Genomic DNA, 15,077 nt, shown 5'->3' on the forward strand with positions numbered 1-15,077 from the left:
GCTGGCTGGATCCACCAGAGTGGAAGATCCACAAGGGCAGGGATCATTATCTGTCTTGTTTTCTGCCGTATCCTCAGGGCCTAAAACAGTGTAGGCAAACACTAGGCTAACACTAAGTAGTGGTTGAGTGAAGAGATAAGTGTCTATCAGAAGATAATTCTCCATGGGTGACTCAAGTTTCCACAAGTCTCATGGGTAGAGACATTGATGGCTTTTTGTTCCAGACTATCTTTTTGAGGAGGTTTGCATGGCAAACAGCCTTGAAAGACAGAGATAGGGTCTCCCCCAGTGGAGGCCAGGTATATTTGCCGTCCAGTATAATAAAGATAATGTCTCCCTCAGGAGCAAAGGTTGGCAGATTTGCTTGCATTATAAAAAGACTGGGGTTTCCTAAGCTTGGAGCTCCTCAGCATGTGCAGTATCACCTGGGCCCAGCTGCACATCCCTCCCATGGGACTTGGGTTAGAGAAACTGATTTGAATGCTAAGCTCATGCTACCTGCTGTGCTATGAGTACGAAAGTCCTTTGTCTCTGGCCCAGGTGTTAGACGCAAGGGTAAAATCTCAGAGCCTTCAGAATTCATGACAATGGTCCTACTGCCTTTCAGTAGAGCAACTGATACAGCCTCCACCTCCCATCCCTCCCAGACACCTGCCTCTAATGCCAAGGTCCCCTTAGTGTCCTCTAGAGCCGAGATAATTCATCCAGACTCCCCACACAGCCCTCCCAGGCCCTGAGGGATGGCTCCTACCTCCCTAGCTGCACCTCCGCTCAGCCCACCCCTGCTCCAGCTCAGGCAGTCATCCCAACTGCACACCTTCTCCACTCTCTTAAACCTTTGCCCTTATCATGCTGTTCCCTCCACAAGGGTCACCCTTCCCCCTTTCCATTGAAATCCTGTCCACCCTCTACGGCCAGGATCCTGTCTCACCTCCTCCATAAGGCCTGCCCAGAGCTCAGTCACTCTCCGAGCTTCACTCACTTTACTCATCTTGTAGGGTCCTCCCATCCTTCTGTCTTGAATTGTGGCTTCCTGGGTAAACCCCACTCTGCCTCTCCCCGAGGTTCCATGCCTTCATCTCCCAGAGCAGTGATCTCTGCAACTCCTGCAGCCCCTGGCATACAGTAGGAGCTCAATAGATGAGCGATGTATTGAGGAGTTGAACGGCACAGGGAAGGGTCTTGCAGAATGGTAGGAGGGAAGGACAGTGGAGTGGAAAAGTGTGGAGAGGCATGGAGGTGGAAGTGGCTAGGGCAGGGGAATAACCACTTTGGCGGGGGTTGAGTTCACACCAGGAGGCCGAAACAGATGCACCTGGAAAGATGAAGGAAGTGAGGCCCAGGGCTCAGGAGGGCTTCGGCCATGGGGCCCCCATTCCTCTTTGAGGGCAGAACCTGGTAATGCTCCAGAATCTGGCTCCCTTGGCCAGGGGCTTCCAGAGGCGGCTCCCGGGGCAGCCCCCTGCCTCTCCCTGCCCACCCCCCTCTGTCTGCGTCGTCCATCAGAGCCTCGCTCACGGCCCCAGAGTCTCGCACTGACGCGGGCCCGTGCGTGAGTCAAGCCTGCGTCACGGCGCCCCGCCGCCAGGGTGGCCTTTCGCAAAGCGAGGGAACAGTGCGCGCTGCGCTCCGCCCCGCTCCGTTCCGCTCCGCAGAGCCGGCGCGGCTAGGGCGCAGGGAGGGTGGCCCTCGACCCCGGTGCCTGCAGCCTCACGCGCTACCTCCGGCGCGGGACCTGGGTTCCCGGACCGCTCCCCCGAGGCCCGAGCGCGCCGCGGGCGGGAGACGGGCCGGGACAAGCGGCGAGGAGAGGGCGAGAGGAGCGAGCAGAGTCTCGTGCGCCGGCGCGCGGCCCCGGATCCCCTCCCAGCCCTGGCCGGGGCCCGTCGCCGCCACACTCGGACTGCCCGTGGGAGGGGCTGTGCGCCCGCGACCCGTCGGGGACCGCAGCTGCTCGGTCGGAGTGCAGCGGCCGAGACCGCGCGACGGCCACGCGGGACAGGTGAGTCGCCGGCCGCGCCCCGTCTGGCTTTATGGGACCAGCCACCGCAACTTCAGCTATTCCGGCCCCGCCCCAGCCAGGGAGGCCTAAGGACCGAGGTGCGAGGCAGCGCTGCCGGGGTATCGACCCAGCCTTGCGAGGGCCCCGGGCTCCTCCCGCCACTCCAGCCGCCGTTGCCTGGCGATGGAGCCCCGGGGCCCGAGCTTCTCGGGCGCTCCGGGGGTGTCCTGCGCTGCGCTCACGGTTGGACACCGGACTCCAGCTTCCGGGGCTAAGAGGGCCCAAGAACTCCGGAGGTAATCGGGCAGAGCTGCAGAGGCAAGCGCCCGCGGAGGACCGGGGAGGAGGCCCGGCCAGAATCGCCGCCTGGAGCTGCGCGCCCAGGGCGCAGTTCCCTCGGGGAGGCTCCTGCGCGGCAGGAGACCCCAGCCCCAGCCGCTCGGCTTCAGGCCCGTGACCTTGACAGTAACACTGGCAAGAGAAGCAGAGCGCTCACGCGCGAGATGAATATTTAATTCCCAGTCTTGGGGCTGGTCCTCGCTGAATTCGGAGCTAGCGGGGAGCCCATCCTCCCTCGAGGGAAGCGCGTCTGGGAACCGAATGGCGGAGATGGGGGACGTGCGCGGGGTGCAGGTCTGGAGGGGGCACCGCCTCGGGAGAGAGGCCTCTGCCACGTTTATACCTGTGCGCACCGTGCTCTCTAGCGATGCTAGTGTGTCTAGCGCACAGTGCTCTGGGGAGGGCCGCTCCCGCAGGGGCGCGGTCTCCTGCTCTGTCCTTTTAAAGCTCAAACAGCCCTGTCAGGGCTGCAAGTGTTCAGAAATCCCGAGGCCACTCACCTTACAGGACCCAGTCGCTGTGACGCGGAGTTTAAAAAAATTTGTTCCCACCCCTCGTTCGTTCTTTGAGAAAAAATTTAACGGACCCTTTGGATTAGGAAATTTCTAACCAGAGCTACCTTTGAGGCAATTCCGCTGTATGAGGCAGGTGGGGTTGGGTTGGGGAGAGAAGTCAGTGGTGTAGAGAAGGAAGATTCTTTTGAGGGCACTGCCCCTGCCTGTTAACAGGAACTTTCAGGAACTAAGAAAATCCTGTAATGGCTCGCCCCAAAATTCAACCAAAACTTTAGTTATGCTGTGCTGGACCTATCGACTGATGTCTGAAGAACAAGGCCAGAGTGTGTAGAGGTTAACCAGAGGGCTTCTTCCGCCTCATGCTGTGCTTGCATTATCCCATGGTCTGGTGAGGTGGACCCATCACCTGGGCAGGAAGAGCTTTGAGGTCACACCTGCTTGTCCTTGGCCATGGCCCATCCACGGGGACCATGAGAGGCTCAGCTCCTCTGCTGGCTTTTTGTCTAATAGAGCAGCTGTGGCTAAGTAGGTGGTGAATTTCAGCAAATCCCTGCATCTCAGCCTGGAGGGTGACTCAGTGTAGAAGGCAAATTGTGCCCACCAGCTCTGATTGAAGTGAGTGTGTTTGGCCTGAGTCACACACAGAGTCATGTGTCAGCTGTTTGTGAGTTGAATGGAGTTCTTTACCAGGACTTGTGAGTGGCAATGACCCAAACTCTCAGTGTTTTGGAGTCACTGACCAAAGGTGAGCAAGTCTCCAGAATGAGCTAAGCAGAGCTCAGGCTGCCTGGCTGCTGGGCAAGGGTCCTGGAGCTCTGACCCCATGGGGAAAGTGAGCAGGGCCGGGTTGGGGGGGGTGTTGGAGGAGAGGCTGGCTGGGGGGGCCCTGTGATTTCAGTGAGAACTTGGTCCAGTGCTCTGCCATGTGCCAGCATGGGGTGACCTTGGGCAAGTCCCTTTACCTCCCGAGCCTTGGTTTCCTCAGCTGTGAAGCAGGGTTGCCAGTGGTACCTTTTCTGCAGGCTTATTTTTGAGACCAGTGCTAGACATGTAGCAGATGCTCGTTAAATGTTAGTTCCCCACCCCTTTCCTTATGGGCCTTAATCAGAAGTAATTCTTTCTCTTCCTGTCCTTGTTTCTTGGTGTGAGTGGGGGCATGGAGACAAATGAAAGTGTCAGGGCTTTCCATGTGGTTAAGAACGACGCATAACTCAGCTTCAAACTGACCTATTTCCAACCCTCAGGTCTCCCCTGGGAGACCCTGAATGGGGAAGCCTGAGTAAGAGCAGTGCTATGGGGGATGGAGTGGAAGGTGGTGGGTGAGAGGGGCTGTGCTGGGTCTGCTGGATGCCCTTGGTTGCCTGCAGCTGCTTCAGGGTGAGACTCTAGCACAGACTTTGACTCCTGAGGATTGTTCATGGCTGTGGCCTACACCCAAGTTGCAGCACTCGCTAAACTTCAGGGGTCCCTGCTCTTTGATCAGGTCTTGCCATCCCCCTCCCCACCTGTCCTGTCCATAATGGAGTTGGGAGCTGTAGAAGAACAGTCCAGGAGAGGCTAGGCTGGCCTTCCTGGAGAGGAAAGGAGTATATCTCCTTCCTTTATATCTCCTGCCTTTCCTGAAAGATCCTGGGCCACTGGCTCCCTCCTGTAATATGTCTAGACCTGGTGCTGAGCCAAGAGGTGTGCACCTTAAGAGCAAAGGAAATATGGGGATCCCCAGGGCAGCAAGAAAGAAGCCATGCTGACCCAGGGGACTCCAGTCTGCTTCTGGAAATGTGCATGTGTGTGTGTGTGGGGGGGGGGTGGCTGGGTGGGGGGGTGGGGGGGTGGTACATGAACCCTGGAATCACTGCCCTCCCAATTGGATCTGGGAGCAAATTCCAAGGATGATAAATACAGAGATGGGAGGATTCCTAAGAAGCAAGTTCCTTCTGCCTGTGCAGCATCCCTTCCCTGTGCTCCTTCCCATCCAGGTTTGCTGCAGCAGGACAATTCATTAATCCCTTCAAAGCTGCTAAGATAAGCAGCAGAACGGTTTAAAAGGAAGATGGATTTCGTTTTTCTTTCTGTTTTTTTTCCTGAAAACCAGGTCTGAGTTATTGCTTGCTCTCAGGCTGGGCTGCAAGAAGTCCTCACAACAAAATATCTGGAGCACCAGGATGGAAAAACTCTGTTAGCCCGTACAAAGTCCTTTTATAGCAGCCCTCTCCTGACTGAGGCTTCCAGAGGTCAGAAACACAGTACCACAGGTAGATCTGTGTTAGTGCACTGCCCCGAACGCAGGTGGGATGGTGATCTGTGGGGAAATGCCTACTTGGCCTGCTTCTAGGAGGGGCAGGTGCTGGGTTCCAGCAGCTCACTCGGTGCTTGGCACACAGTAATAATATCCAGGTTTTTATTGAGGCTTGTGCTAAGTGCTTTATTCATACACTATCTCGTTTAACCTTCGTTACAGTCCCAGGAGGCATATTATTGCTCTCAGCAGTTTACAGATGTGGGACTTGAAGTTCAGAGAGGTTAAATAATTTGCTCAAGGTCACACAGTAGTGAATGGCACCTGAGAATTTGAACTCAGGTCTGTCAGATTCCAGACTTCATGCTCTTGATGTCTATGTGATGTGTCTCTGTAATAAGTTCTTAATAAATGTTGCTGACAACCTAGGCATTTACACAAATGAGCTTGTCTAAACCTGTGAATTTGGTTCTTTAAGCTGGTGCCCTGAGAAGGGGGTATGAGCCTCTACTAATGGGAAATTGGTAGAGAATGAACATATCTCAGTTTCTAAGCTTTGAGGAATACAGTATGTGGTTCCAGGTAGATTGGAATCCAGAAGAACATCCCAGGCTCCATCTTGGTGCTTTACTGTCCTGTCCATCTTTCTCTTCCTGACCTCTACCACCCCTGACCTCATTCCCTTAAAGTTTGTCCAAGTCTGGGGTTGGTTCTGGGAGCAGTGAGGGAAGAGTCAGAGCAGATTGGTGGTTGCCCTGAGGATTTCTGTGTCTGCAGAATCAAGGACAGCCAGTCGCTGGTGGGAGCTCTGATGTGTCAGGTTTCTCTGCTGGACACAATGTGCTAGGGACCTGCAGCAGTTTCTGGTGAGGTCCCAGACCCCAGAGCAAAACTGCTAACACTTCAAGGTTATTTACAGCAGCTGCGGCATGGGCTGCCCAGAGGGATGTTGCTTGCTTCCTGGTCCTGTCCTGTGGAGCCCACTCTCTTTATCCTTGGGGCTCCACCACTTGCATCCTTGGCTGTTCTGGGAAACTTGGCATCCTCCTGGCTCTCCATCTCTTCTCTCTCTCTGAGAAATCACCTGGAGGAATAGGCCCATACTGTCCTAGCCTGCCTGGCATCTTCAAACCACCTTTGATCACCATGGGGAAGTTTCTGAAAGTGAGGGTGGATAGTTAGAATGTAAGCATCTCCTCCATGCCCAGCAGACAAAGAGGTCTTCCCAGGAACCGTTACTCCACAGACAGCCATTTTGAGGAGATACAGCCTTTGGGTAATTCTCTCCCCCCATCTCCCATCCCCCATGAGTAAAAGTAGAGGAGAAGATGGCAGAAGAGTAAGACGCGGAGATCACCATCCCCCATGAGTAATTTTAAAAATTAAAACATGGTTCATCTCTGGATAAATCCAGTTATTTAAGAAAAATATAATTAGATATTCACTGTGTACAGAAAACTCACATGTGAGAACATAAACTCAGATGCAAGATGGATTACTGTACCAAATTATTCTCACATTTAAAACCAGATATATATTGTTAGAGAATAATTTTGGGTCAGGTGAGGCCTGGGCAGCCTGAGCCCCCAGCTTGGGAGTAGAGACCGAAAGCGCTTTTGCTCTGAGGCCTCCTGTGGAGTGAGGGTGGGGCGAGTGGGGCCAGGGAAGTGACACCCCAGCTCCCAGGCCCCGGGGTCATCGCATCAGCTGCATTTGACCCACTGCGCTGCCACTCTGTCTTCCAGGGCCTGTGCACAGTTCATTTGAAGATAACAAGTTGCCTCTCGACGTGTTCCATCATTTCTAATTTAATTACTGGTTTAATTAGAACTTCCATTGGATTCTTTGCACCACTGCTTTGCCACCTATTATTTCACTTGCAAATAGGATCTGTTGGTCCCCACCCCAAATTCCTGCTGGTTGCATTTTCTCTTTAATTATAAGACTTCTGGGCTCTGTGGTTTTAAATCCAACTCCAGGTCAGGAGTGCTCTTTGAGAAAGCTACCGTTCAGGAGATGTGAACAGTCACCTGGTGGAATGGCTCCAGCAGGTGCTGCCAGGTGAGTATTCAGGGAGGACGTGGACCTCGTCTCCCTGGGGGGTCTACAGGGCAGAGAGCAAGCGTGCTCCTGTGCTGGGCAACCTGGCAGTGGCTCCCAGAATGGCCTGGTGGGTGCTGTCCACGGTCCTGGCACACCTCTGAGACAACCTGCCTGCTAGTAATTCAGGGACTCCTTTAGAACCGCTGGAAGGAATCTCCTTGACCAGTCCCCAAATTGTATTACGCCTTTAGCTTTGGGAAAGGGCCCAGCCAAGTGAGGAAGCTCCTGACCTCAGGGAGGAATGATGGTAGATGGACTTGTTCCACTGCTGACTTGCTGAATGAGATTCACGTATGTCACTTTGCAGTGTGGCATGGTGCGTTGGAGAACTTCCTAACCAGGGCCCCAGAGGGGTGGCATGAGGCCCAGAAATAATGACGCCTTCATTCCTTGGAATAGCCTTGAGTGGCCTAGGGTGGTGAAGCCTCTTCCATTTACCCCAGTGTTCCACAGCCATATTCTCTTCTCTGTGTGTCATCACACGTGGAAGGATGTAAAGCACCAGTGTATTGGAAAGAGTATGGGCTATCGAGTGAGGTAGACCACAGTTCGGATTCCCTCTCCTCCGCTTCATGGCTGGGTAATCTTGTACATGGTATTTAGCTTCCCTTAGCTTAGGCTTCTTCATCTGTAAAATGAGAATTCCATTTTATCCCAAGCTTTTCTGGGGGGTAAATAACATATGTAAGCACAGTAGGTCTTCAAACATGTGTGCTCCCTCCGCTGTGATCTCAGGTGTCCTGCTGGGAGTGCTTTTCTGCCCACCCCTCCACAAAGCCGCACTGAAGCCTGGTGAGGAAAGAGGCACAAACGTTTCTGGTTCTCAGGAAAGAGACATCATGTTGGGACTGTAATTAAGGGTTTCTGATCACTATTCCTTCAAGTGCTCTTCACAGTCTGGTGGGTAACTCAGGTAATTGGACACCCTTGATTCCTTCTGTCTCTCTCTGAGACAAGAGAAAATAGTGGCTTTAAAAAAATCCAGGTCAGAGGATTTGGGCAGTAGCTGTGAGGACCCATCTGTCACCACCATGGGCCTCCCATGAATAAGAAAAGAAGGGAGTGAGGCATTCACTCATTGCTCCTGGACTTTTTATTTTCACAACTGATTTTAAAAAACTATTTTTTCCAAATCAGGACAGTCTCATGGATCTTCTGTTTGGGGCCTGTGTGCACTTCAGCACCCTGGGGTCCTCTGTTTCCCTCTCTCTTTAAAACCTAAACCTTATCCAACAGCCATCCCAGGTCACCACCATCTCTAACCTACCGTCCCCACTTTTTCCTTTTTTTTTTTTTTTAATTTATTTTATTGACGTATAGCTGATTTACAACATTGTGTTAATTTCTGCTGTACAGCAAAGTGATTCGATTATACATATATATATATATATATATACATTCTTTTTCATATTCTTTTCCATTATGGTTTATCACAGAATATTGAATATAGTTCCCTGTGCTATACAGTAGAACCTTGTTGTTTATTCATTCTATATAATAGTTTGCACCTGCTAATCTCAAACTCCCAATCCATGTGCTTTTTTTAAAAATTAATTTATTTACTTATATTTATTTTTGGCTGTGTTGGGTCTCCGTTTCTGTGCAAGGGCTTTCTCCAGTTGTGGCGAGCAGGGGCCACTCTTCATCACGGTGCACGGGCCTCTCACCGTTGCGGCCTCTCCCGTTGTGGAGCACAGGCTCCAGACGCGCAGGCTCAGTAGTTGTGGCACACGGGCTTAGTCACTCCGCGGCATGTGGGATCCTCCCAGACCAGGGCTCGAACCCGTGTTCCCTGCATTGGCAGGCAGATTCTTAACCACTGCGCCACCAGGGAAGCCCTCCATGTGCTTTTTAATTTGTACTATACTGATCTATTTAAAAACAGTCGGGTGACATCACTCCCCTGCTCGAAAACTGCCAGCAGCTTCCTGTTATCCTTGAGAGGAAACCCAAACTCCTTTCTATGGCCCACGGGTCCTGCCTGTTCAGGATGCCAGTTATCCTCCTGTCTCAGCACCTACCGCTCTTCCCTGGCTCAGGATGCACTAGACGCAGGGCCCTTCCTTCTAGTCCTTGAACTCACCAACTGCTGCTCCTGCCTCAGGGCCTTTGCACTTTCTGTTCCCTCTGCCCTGAATGCTTTCCCAGGATATCCACATGGCTTATTCTCTCACACTATCAGGTCTTTGTCAGAGTTGCTTTCCTAACTCCCCTACATATTGTAGCATCCCTACCTCATTCCATCCCTGCTGTATTATATATTTATTTGTTACCACTATGGATACAGTCTATGCCTATATATACAATATTAATTACACATTTGTCTGGTTTTTATTTGTCCTCTGCACTGGAATATACATCCCCCAGGGCAGGGACATTATTTGCTCTGTTCTCTGCTGTACTAGGACAGGGCCGGGTGCATAGTTAGTGTTCAGTAAATACCTGTTGAAGGAAGTAAAGGACAGGAGGGAGAGAGAGAGGGAGGGAAAATATAGAGAGGAATTTTTAAAGTCCCATATTTCAGCAGTATCCCTAGTTCATGGGAGTTTCTGGGTGTTTCTCCGTTCTCCTCCAGCCCAAGAGGGGCGTGGGAAATCAGTCAGAGCTCCAAGCACCTGCATCCCCCACCAGCCCCACATGTCCTCAGGTACCTGCGTGCTTGTTCCACACCAGTTCCTGGCCATTTCTGGACTGTGGGTGGATGGGCCTCTGTTCCTGGTTGGACCCATTTCCCCCATGTTCTCACGAGGAGGGGCAGCTGGTGTGGGTTTATGGTGTGCCCCCTGCGTTATATCATTTTATCCTCATGACAACCCTGCAAAGTCAGAGCCTCATCCCCATCTTTTCAGGTCCAGAAACTGCAACCAAAAGAGGAGGTGTACTTCCCCAAAGACTCACAACTTGTAAGTGGCAGCAGAACTCAGACCCAGGTTTCCCTGGCTCCAAAACCCATGATCTTTCTGGGACAGTGTAGTGGTTGAGAGATTCCGGAGTCATCCTGTTTGGTGGTTGGGCCTCTGGCCTCCACTGTTTGACTGTGTGCCGTATTTCATCAATTCCAAGGTGTGTAATCTTGCGCAGTGTCACATCTTAAAATCAGGATGTGCAATCAACAACGTCTCAGATTGGCTGTTGGTCAGGTGGAGTGGTGACCTAGTTGGGTGAAAGCCTTCCATGGACACTTTCTGGTAAGTTCAAGAAAGTACCAGCACCAAAGGATCTTAAGTTCAATGAAATATAGGTAATTAATCCCTCTGAGCCTCTACTTCTTCATTTGTAAAATGGGGATAAGAGTGGCACCAGCCTCATACAGTTATTGGTGGGGTTAAAGGAGATAATGTCTGCTCAACACAGTGGCTGCTATGGAGTTGGCCCTCAAGAAGTATCACCTATGTGCTGCTGTTGTCATTGTCATTATTACCACCCCACTCTGCCCTCAGCAACCTAAATTCTCATGCAAGGCTCAGGCATCTGTGGGGCAGCCGTGGTACTGCTCTTGCTTGTACACCCACTGGGCGTGCATTTCCCCCTCACATGATATGGTAGAACTGAACCAAAAGATTTTGTTGGCACTGGCCCCGCCCACATTTTCCAGTGCCAGTTCCTCCCCCTGTGGACCATCTGCCCCTTTTCCTGCTTTCTCTCCTCCTTGACTAAGAAAACAAAACACCAACTGCAGAGAACACGCTCAGCAAACGCAGCAGGAAGGTGAGACGGGCGGTAGAAGATTCCACTGGCTCCTTTGCCTGTTTGTTGTTTGGAATGGTCCACCAGCCTCAGAAACGCTCCATGCCAAGACTGTGCCCGTCCAGTGTTTATTTCTCTCTGGTGAGGGTGGATCCTGTCTGCAAAGTGGAGAAAAGGAGGCACAAATCATGGCTCCTTTATAAAAGGCAAAAAGTCAGTGAGCGACGGTCAGGCTTCTTAGTTTACCTTAGCTTTAAACTGCCGCTTGGGGCATCAGATGCTCTTGGGATCAGAATGTCCTGTCAGAAAATGGGGAAGATTTGAAGCTGGAAAATTACATCAGACCCTAGAAAATTTGGGGAGTTCAAAATACTTTAATTCATTGATTCACGCACTCACTTCATTCGTATCATATTTGTTGAGCACGTGTGGTAGTTAAGTCACCAGGATTTGGCCTTGCAGAAGCAAAGATGCTGTCAATCTGGATAAGGACAGGAGACCACAGCACAAACCCAGCAAATCTGTGAAATGGAGTCAGAAGTAACCATCCTATTGATTTGACTTCTCAGTAAGCTTTTCTTTCTCTTTCTCCTTCTATCCATGTGGTAACCAGATGCAATTGGTAGGTAAGCGCTGTTCCCTATTTTCCATATGAATAAGGAACAGAAAGCTGTCTTCCAAGGCCTGGGGTCCCCCTGACATGTGCTGGAGGGCTGTGCTGGATTAGAGCCCCCGGCTGGGCAGGCGACTTCTGGTAGGTTTACCGCCTCTCCTCTAGTCAGAGCTATTAGCTCTTCACCCCGGCCTCTTTGTTTCAAAGGCAAAGGCAGTGGTTCAGATTTCAACATAGGAAGCGGGTTGTTCTTGGAGGGTAGGCAGGCAGAGACCCTGGAGCATCTGTAAATACCACATTCTGTCTGGTATACCAGGCCCTGCTGGGCCCGGGCCCGGGGCAGGCAGGAGGGGCACAAAGCTGAATACACCTCGGGTCCTGCCCTCAGGGAGCCTTGTGGTTAGAAAAGGAATCAGGCCTGTAAACAACTAGCTATACTAGAAAGCCAAATGGTAAAAGTGTAAAATAGTCTTATAAAGAGCGTGCTGAGGAGAGAGAAAGGGATACTCATTCTTACTGAGAGAACTGCGGAAGGTGCCACAGGTGAGACGGTGGGCCTCGAGCTGGGCCTTCAAAGACTAGAAAGTCCAGGAGGCAGAGGATGGGGAGTGGTGGGTGGGCAGGGGAGGGAAGGGGGAGCCGGGGCTGGGGAGGTGGAAGGGGGCCCAGAGGAGGAGCTGCGTGTCTTGGCCAGGGCAGTGTGTTGGCAGTGGGTGCAGAGGACATGGTACCCAAGAAGCCGCCTCCAAAGGCATGGAGGAGAAGTGAGCTGGGAGCCTGTCGCCGGCCTCTAGCGGAGAGAAGTTCTGAGCTAGAGCACGAGGGGTGGGAGAGGACACATCTGAACCCACTGACAGGAATTTGCGACGTGGGCACAAAGGGTGAAGGAGGGAGAAGCCAGGAATGGTGCTGGGTCCCTGCCTGTGCGTCCTGGGCGAGAAAACTCAAGGCGGGTGGCCACCATGTCCATGAGGAGCAGTTTGCCCCAGGTGACTGCCAGGGGTTCCAATAAGACAATTAAAAATAATTTGGAGGATAATTTGGGTCTCTGATAACAGTCTGACCTGTTTCTGGCTCAGTGGAAGCCCAGAGGCTCTGAGGTAATTAGGACAACTGTGTGGGCCACCACCGCTTGTCACCTGGAAATCAGGAAGCTGTCAAGTTCCCTGAGAGAAAGGGGCCCGGCCTTTCTTCCTTCTCACCACCGCTTAGCCCTGAGTTGGACCTTGGCGGTATGGCGCGGGGAGCTGGGTGCTCTCCTCGACTTTCCTCTGCCGGGGGCTCTCACGGCTTCCCTGTGGTGGGGGTTTGCATTTACGAATGTACAGCACCCTCTCCAGAGCCCCCCGACCCAAGAGCAGCAAAACTGGGCACGCCCCCTGGGGCTCAGTGAAGCCAGCACTCGAGGTGTGTGGTCCCCTTGGCTCCTCTTTCCCCAGGATGGCAGCTTGTCCACTCAGCTCCCCGGGGGTCTCCCTTGGAAAATCAGTGACTCCCCTGAGTTTGTCCCTTGAGGTATCCGATACAAACTTACTGACCCCAGGAGGCAGGTGCTCAGAGGGTCCCCCGCCCCCTCTCTGGCTGCTGTGGAGCGGAGGGGCCTCTGGCTTGGCTTTGGTTTCAGGGTGAACAGCCACCCCCTTGGGGTAATTGCTGAGCGCTGTGCTTGAAAAGCTGTGGAGCCATCAGTCCTCTGGCAGGAGACATTTTTACCTGTCTGCCGCCTAGCGGCACTATTTTTTTCTCTTTTTAAGAAGATTCACAGTTCACTCACTGGTCCTGCTTCTCTCACACGTGCTATTCTGAGCCGTAAGCTGCATCTGTTGCTAAGTGACAGATCTGGCACCAAGGGCTTTCTTGGCATTCGAGCCCCTCTGCATTGTGCTTTAAGTAATTGAGGCATTCCTTTCCGAGAGTACCATGGACTGATGCGCCGCTCGGGAAAGCAACTTTACAACCCACCCCCAACTACTACAGGGCGATGATCTGAGTACGACTGGGTTGGCTGCCAAAGCATCCCCTCAGCGCACCAGTGAGCTCTCAGCTGGCAGAGGGTGGCCTGACAGACCAGCCCAAGGACCTGCAGTGTCTAGTGCCTGGGGCTGGTCACACCTTGCTCACACGCACGTGCAGGAGGGGCACTCCCTGGATAGATGCAGAGCTGAAAGAGCCTCAGAGATCATCCAGACCAACTCATTTCACACACAGGGAAACTGAGGTCCAGAGAGGTCAGGGTGATGGTGCCAATTTGCACGGTTGGCTGGTGGTTGGTCAAGACCAGCACCGAGCCAGCCTCCCGTTGCTTGGGTCTCGGCTGGCTCCACGGTCCGCAAAGGCAGGGGCAGAGAGGAATCTGCCCCCACTGGCTTTTCTCTGATCCTGGTGCTTGTCCCCAGCAGTGCTTCGGGGTCCTTGGCTGGTACACATTGGATTCCCAGGCCCTGGTCTGAAAGCTCACCTTTCCCCAGACGGCCTCCAGGCTTTAGGGAACTAGTGCGTGCAGGGAGCGAGGGTTGTTCTGAGTCGCTGCTGCTGCCTTCCCTTTAAAGGCACGGAGAGAGCACAGGAGTGGGGAGACCTGGGTGCTGACAGCTGTGTGATGTGAGCCATGCCCTGTCCCACCCTGGGGCATAGCTGTCCGCCTCACTTCCCGGGCCGGGCTGTGAATCCGAGATGATGAGAAGAGGTGACGTTTGTGAGCGCTTGGTGGGGGCCGGTCCCCTTCTGAGACCTGTACAACCTGTCCTCCGCATGACATTGCAGAGTGAGCACTGATCTCCTCACTGACGCTCACCAAACGAGCTCCGTAAGGTGAAGAAGCTTCCCAGGCCGGCAGTTGGTAAGGAGCGAAGCTGAGATTCGAACCCAGGCAGTTCGGCTTCGGAGCAGAATCACCCCATACTGTGCCCATAGACTGTGTAAAACATGTTTTTAAATGGTTTCAAACTATTCCAAATACGAGCTATAGTTTGAGTAATAATACTGCTAGACTTTACTATGAGGCCATGTTTTTATCAGTAATAACCTTGCTGATCTTTGGGCCCGGGATCTGGCGCCGCATGGCCTTTACCTGCTTCCCTCTGACCCTGGGGCAGGTGAGTGGGCCTGGGCTTCGCAGGGTGCTGCGCCAGCAGCCTCAGGGTGCTGTCACTTCTCGCTAACAGAAAAAGACATCTCTGAGCTGGTGGTGCTGCAAAATGCTCTCCATCCTCCACCCCGCTCCCCCCCCGCAAACTCATTTTGGCTTTTCCTGAGGAGAAACAGGGCATTTATGTAACAAAATATAAATAGGGGGACTTACATATTTTTAAATGAATAAAGGCAAAGAACACCAGGCTTCCAGGTAGCAGCCTCTGTCATTTGGGTTCTTCCTGGTGCCAGGCCCTGCACTAGGCACTTTGTGTGCATCTGCCCATGGAATCCTCACGCAGCCCTGCCTGGGAGGCAGGAACTGTCATCAGATAGAACATTTTCCCCCGAGAGGGAGCCTGACGCTCACCTAATTCAAGTGAGGTGGCCGCCCCCTCACTCGGCACCAGCTGACGTCTTTACAGTTGGTGGGGTGGAGGCGTCCGGGGCGGA

At 52.8% G+C, this 15,077-nt stretch overlaps 1 protein-coding gene across 3 annotated transcripts in view; it reads left to right on the forward strand.

Annotated features, from left to right (window-relative positions):
* The first annotated feature begins 1,616 nt into the window (after nucleotides 1-1,616).
* SLC6A17 (solute carrier family 6 member 17) overlaps nucleotides 1,617-15,077 on the forward strand; it is a 50,695-nt gene continuing 37,234 nt past the window's right edge. For 2 of the 3 annotated variants that reach the window (XM_036825984.1, XM_036826001.1), the window contains exon 1: nucleotides 1,617-2,002. The gene's annotated coding sequence lies outside the window, so the exon portion shown is untranslated. Of the gene's footprint in view, nucleotides 2,003-7,071; nucleotides 7,154-15,077 lie in introns of all 3 variants that reach the window. The other variant, XM_036825993.1, reaches the window with a different exon arrangement.

The sequence above is a fragment of the Balaenoptera musculus genome, chromosome 1 (genome assembly GCF_009873245.2).
Source record: "Balaenoptera musculus isolate JJ_BM4_2016_0621 chromosome 1, mBalMus1.pri.v3, whole genome shotgun sequence".
NCBI classification, from domain to species: domain Eukaryota; kingdom Metazoa; phylum Chordata; class Mammalia; order Artiodactyla; family Balaenopteridae; genus Balaenoptera; species Balaenoptera musculus.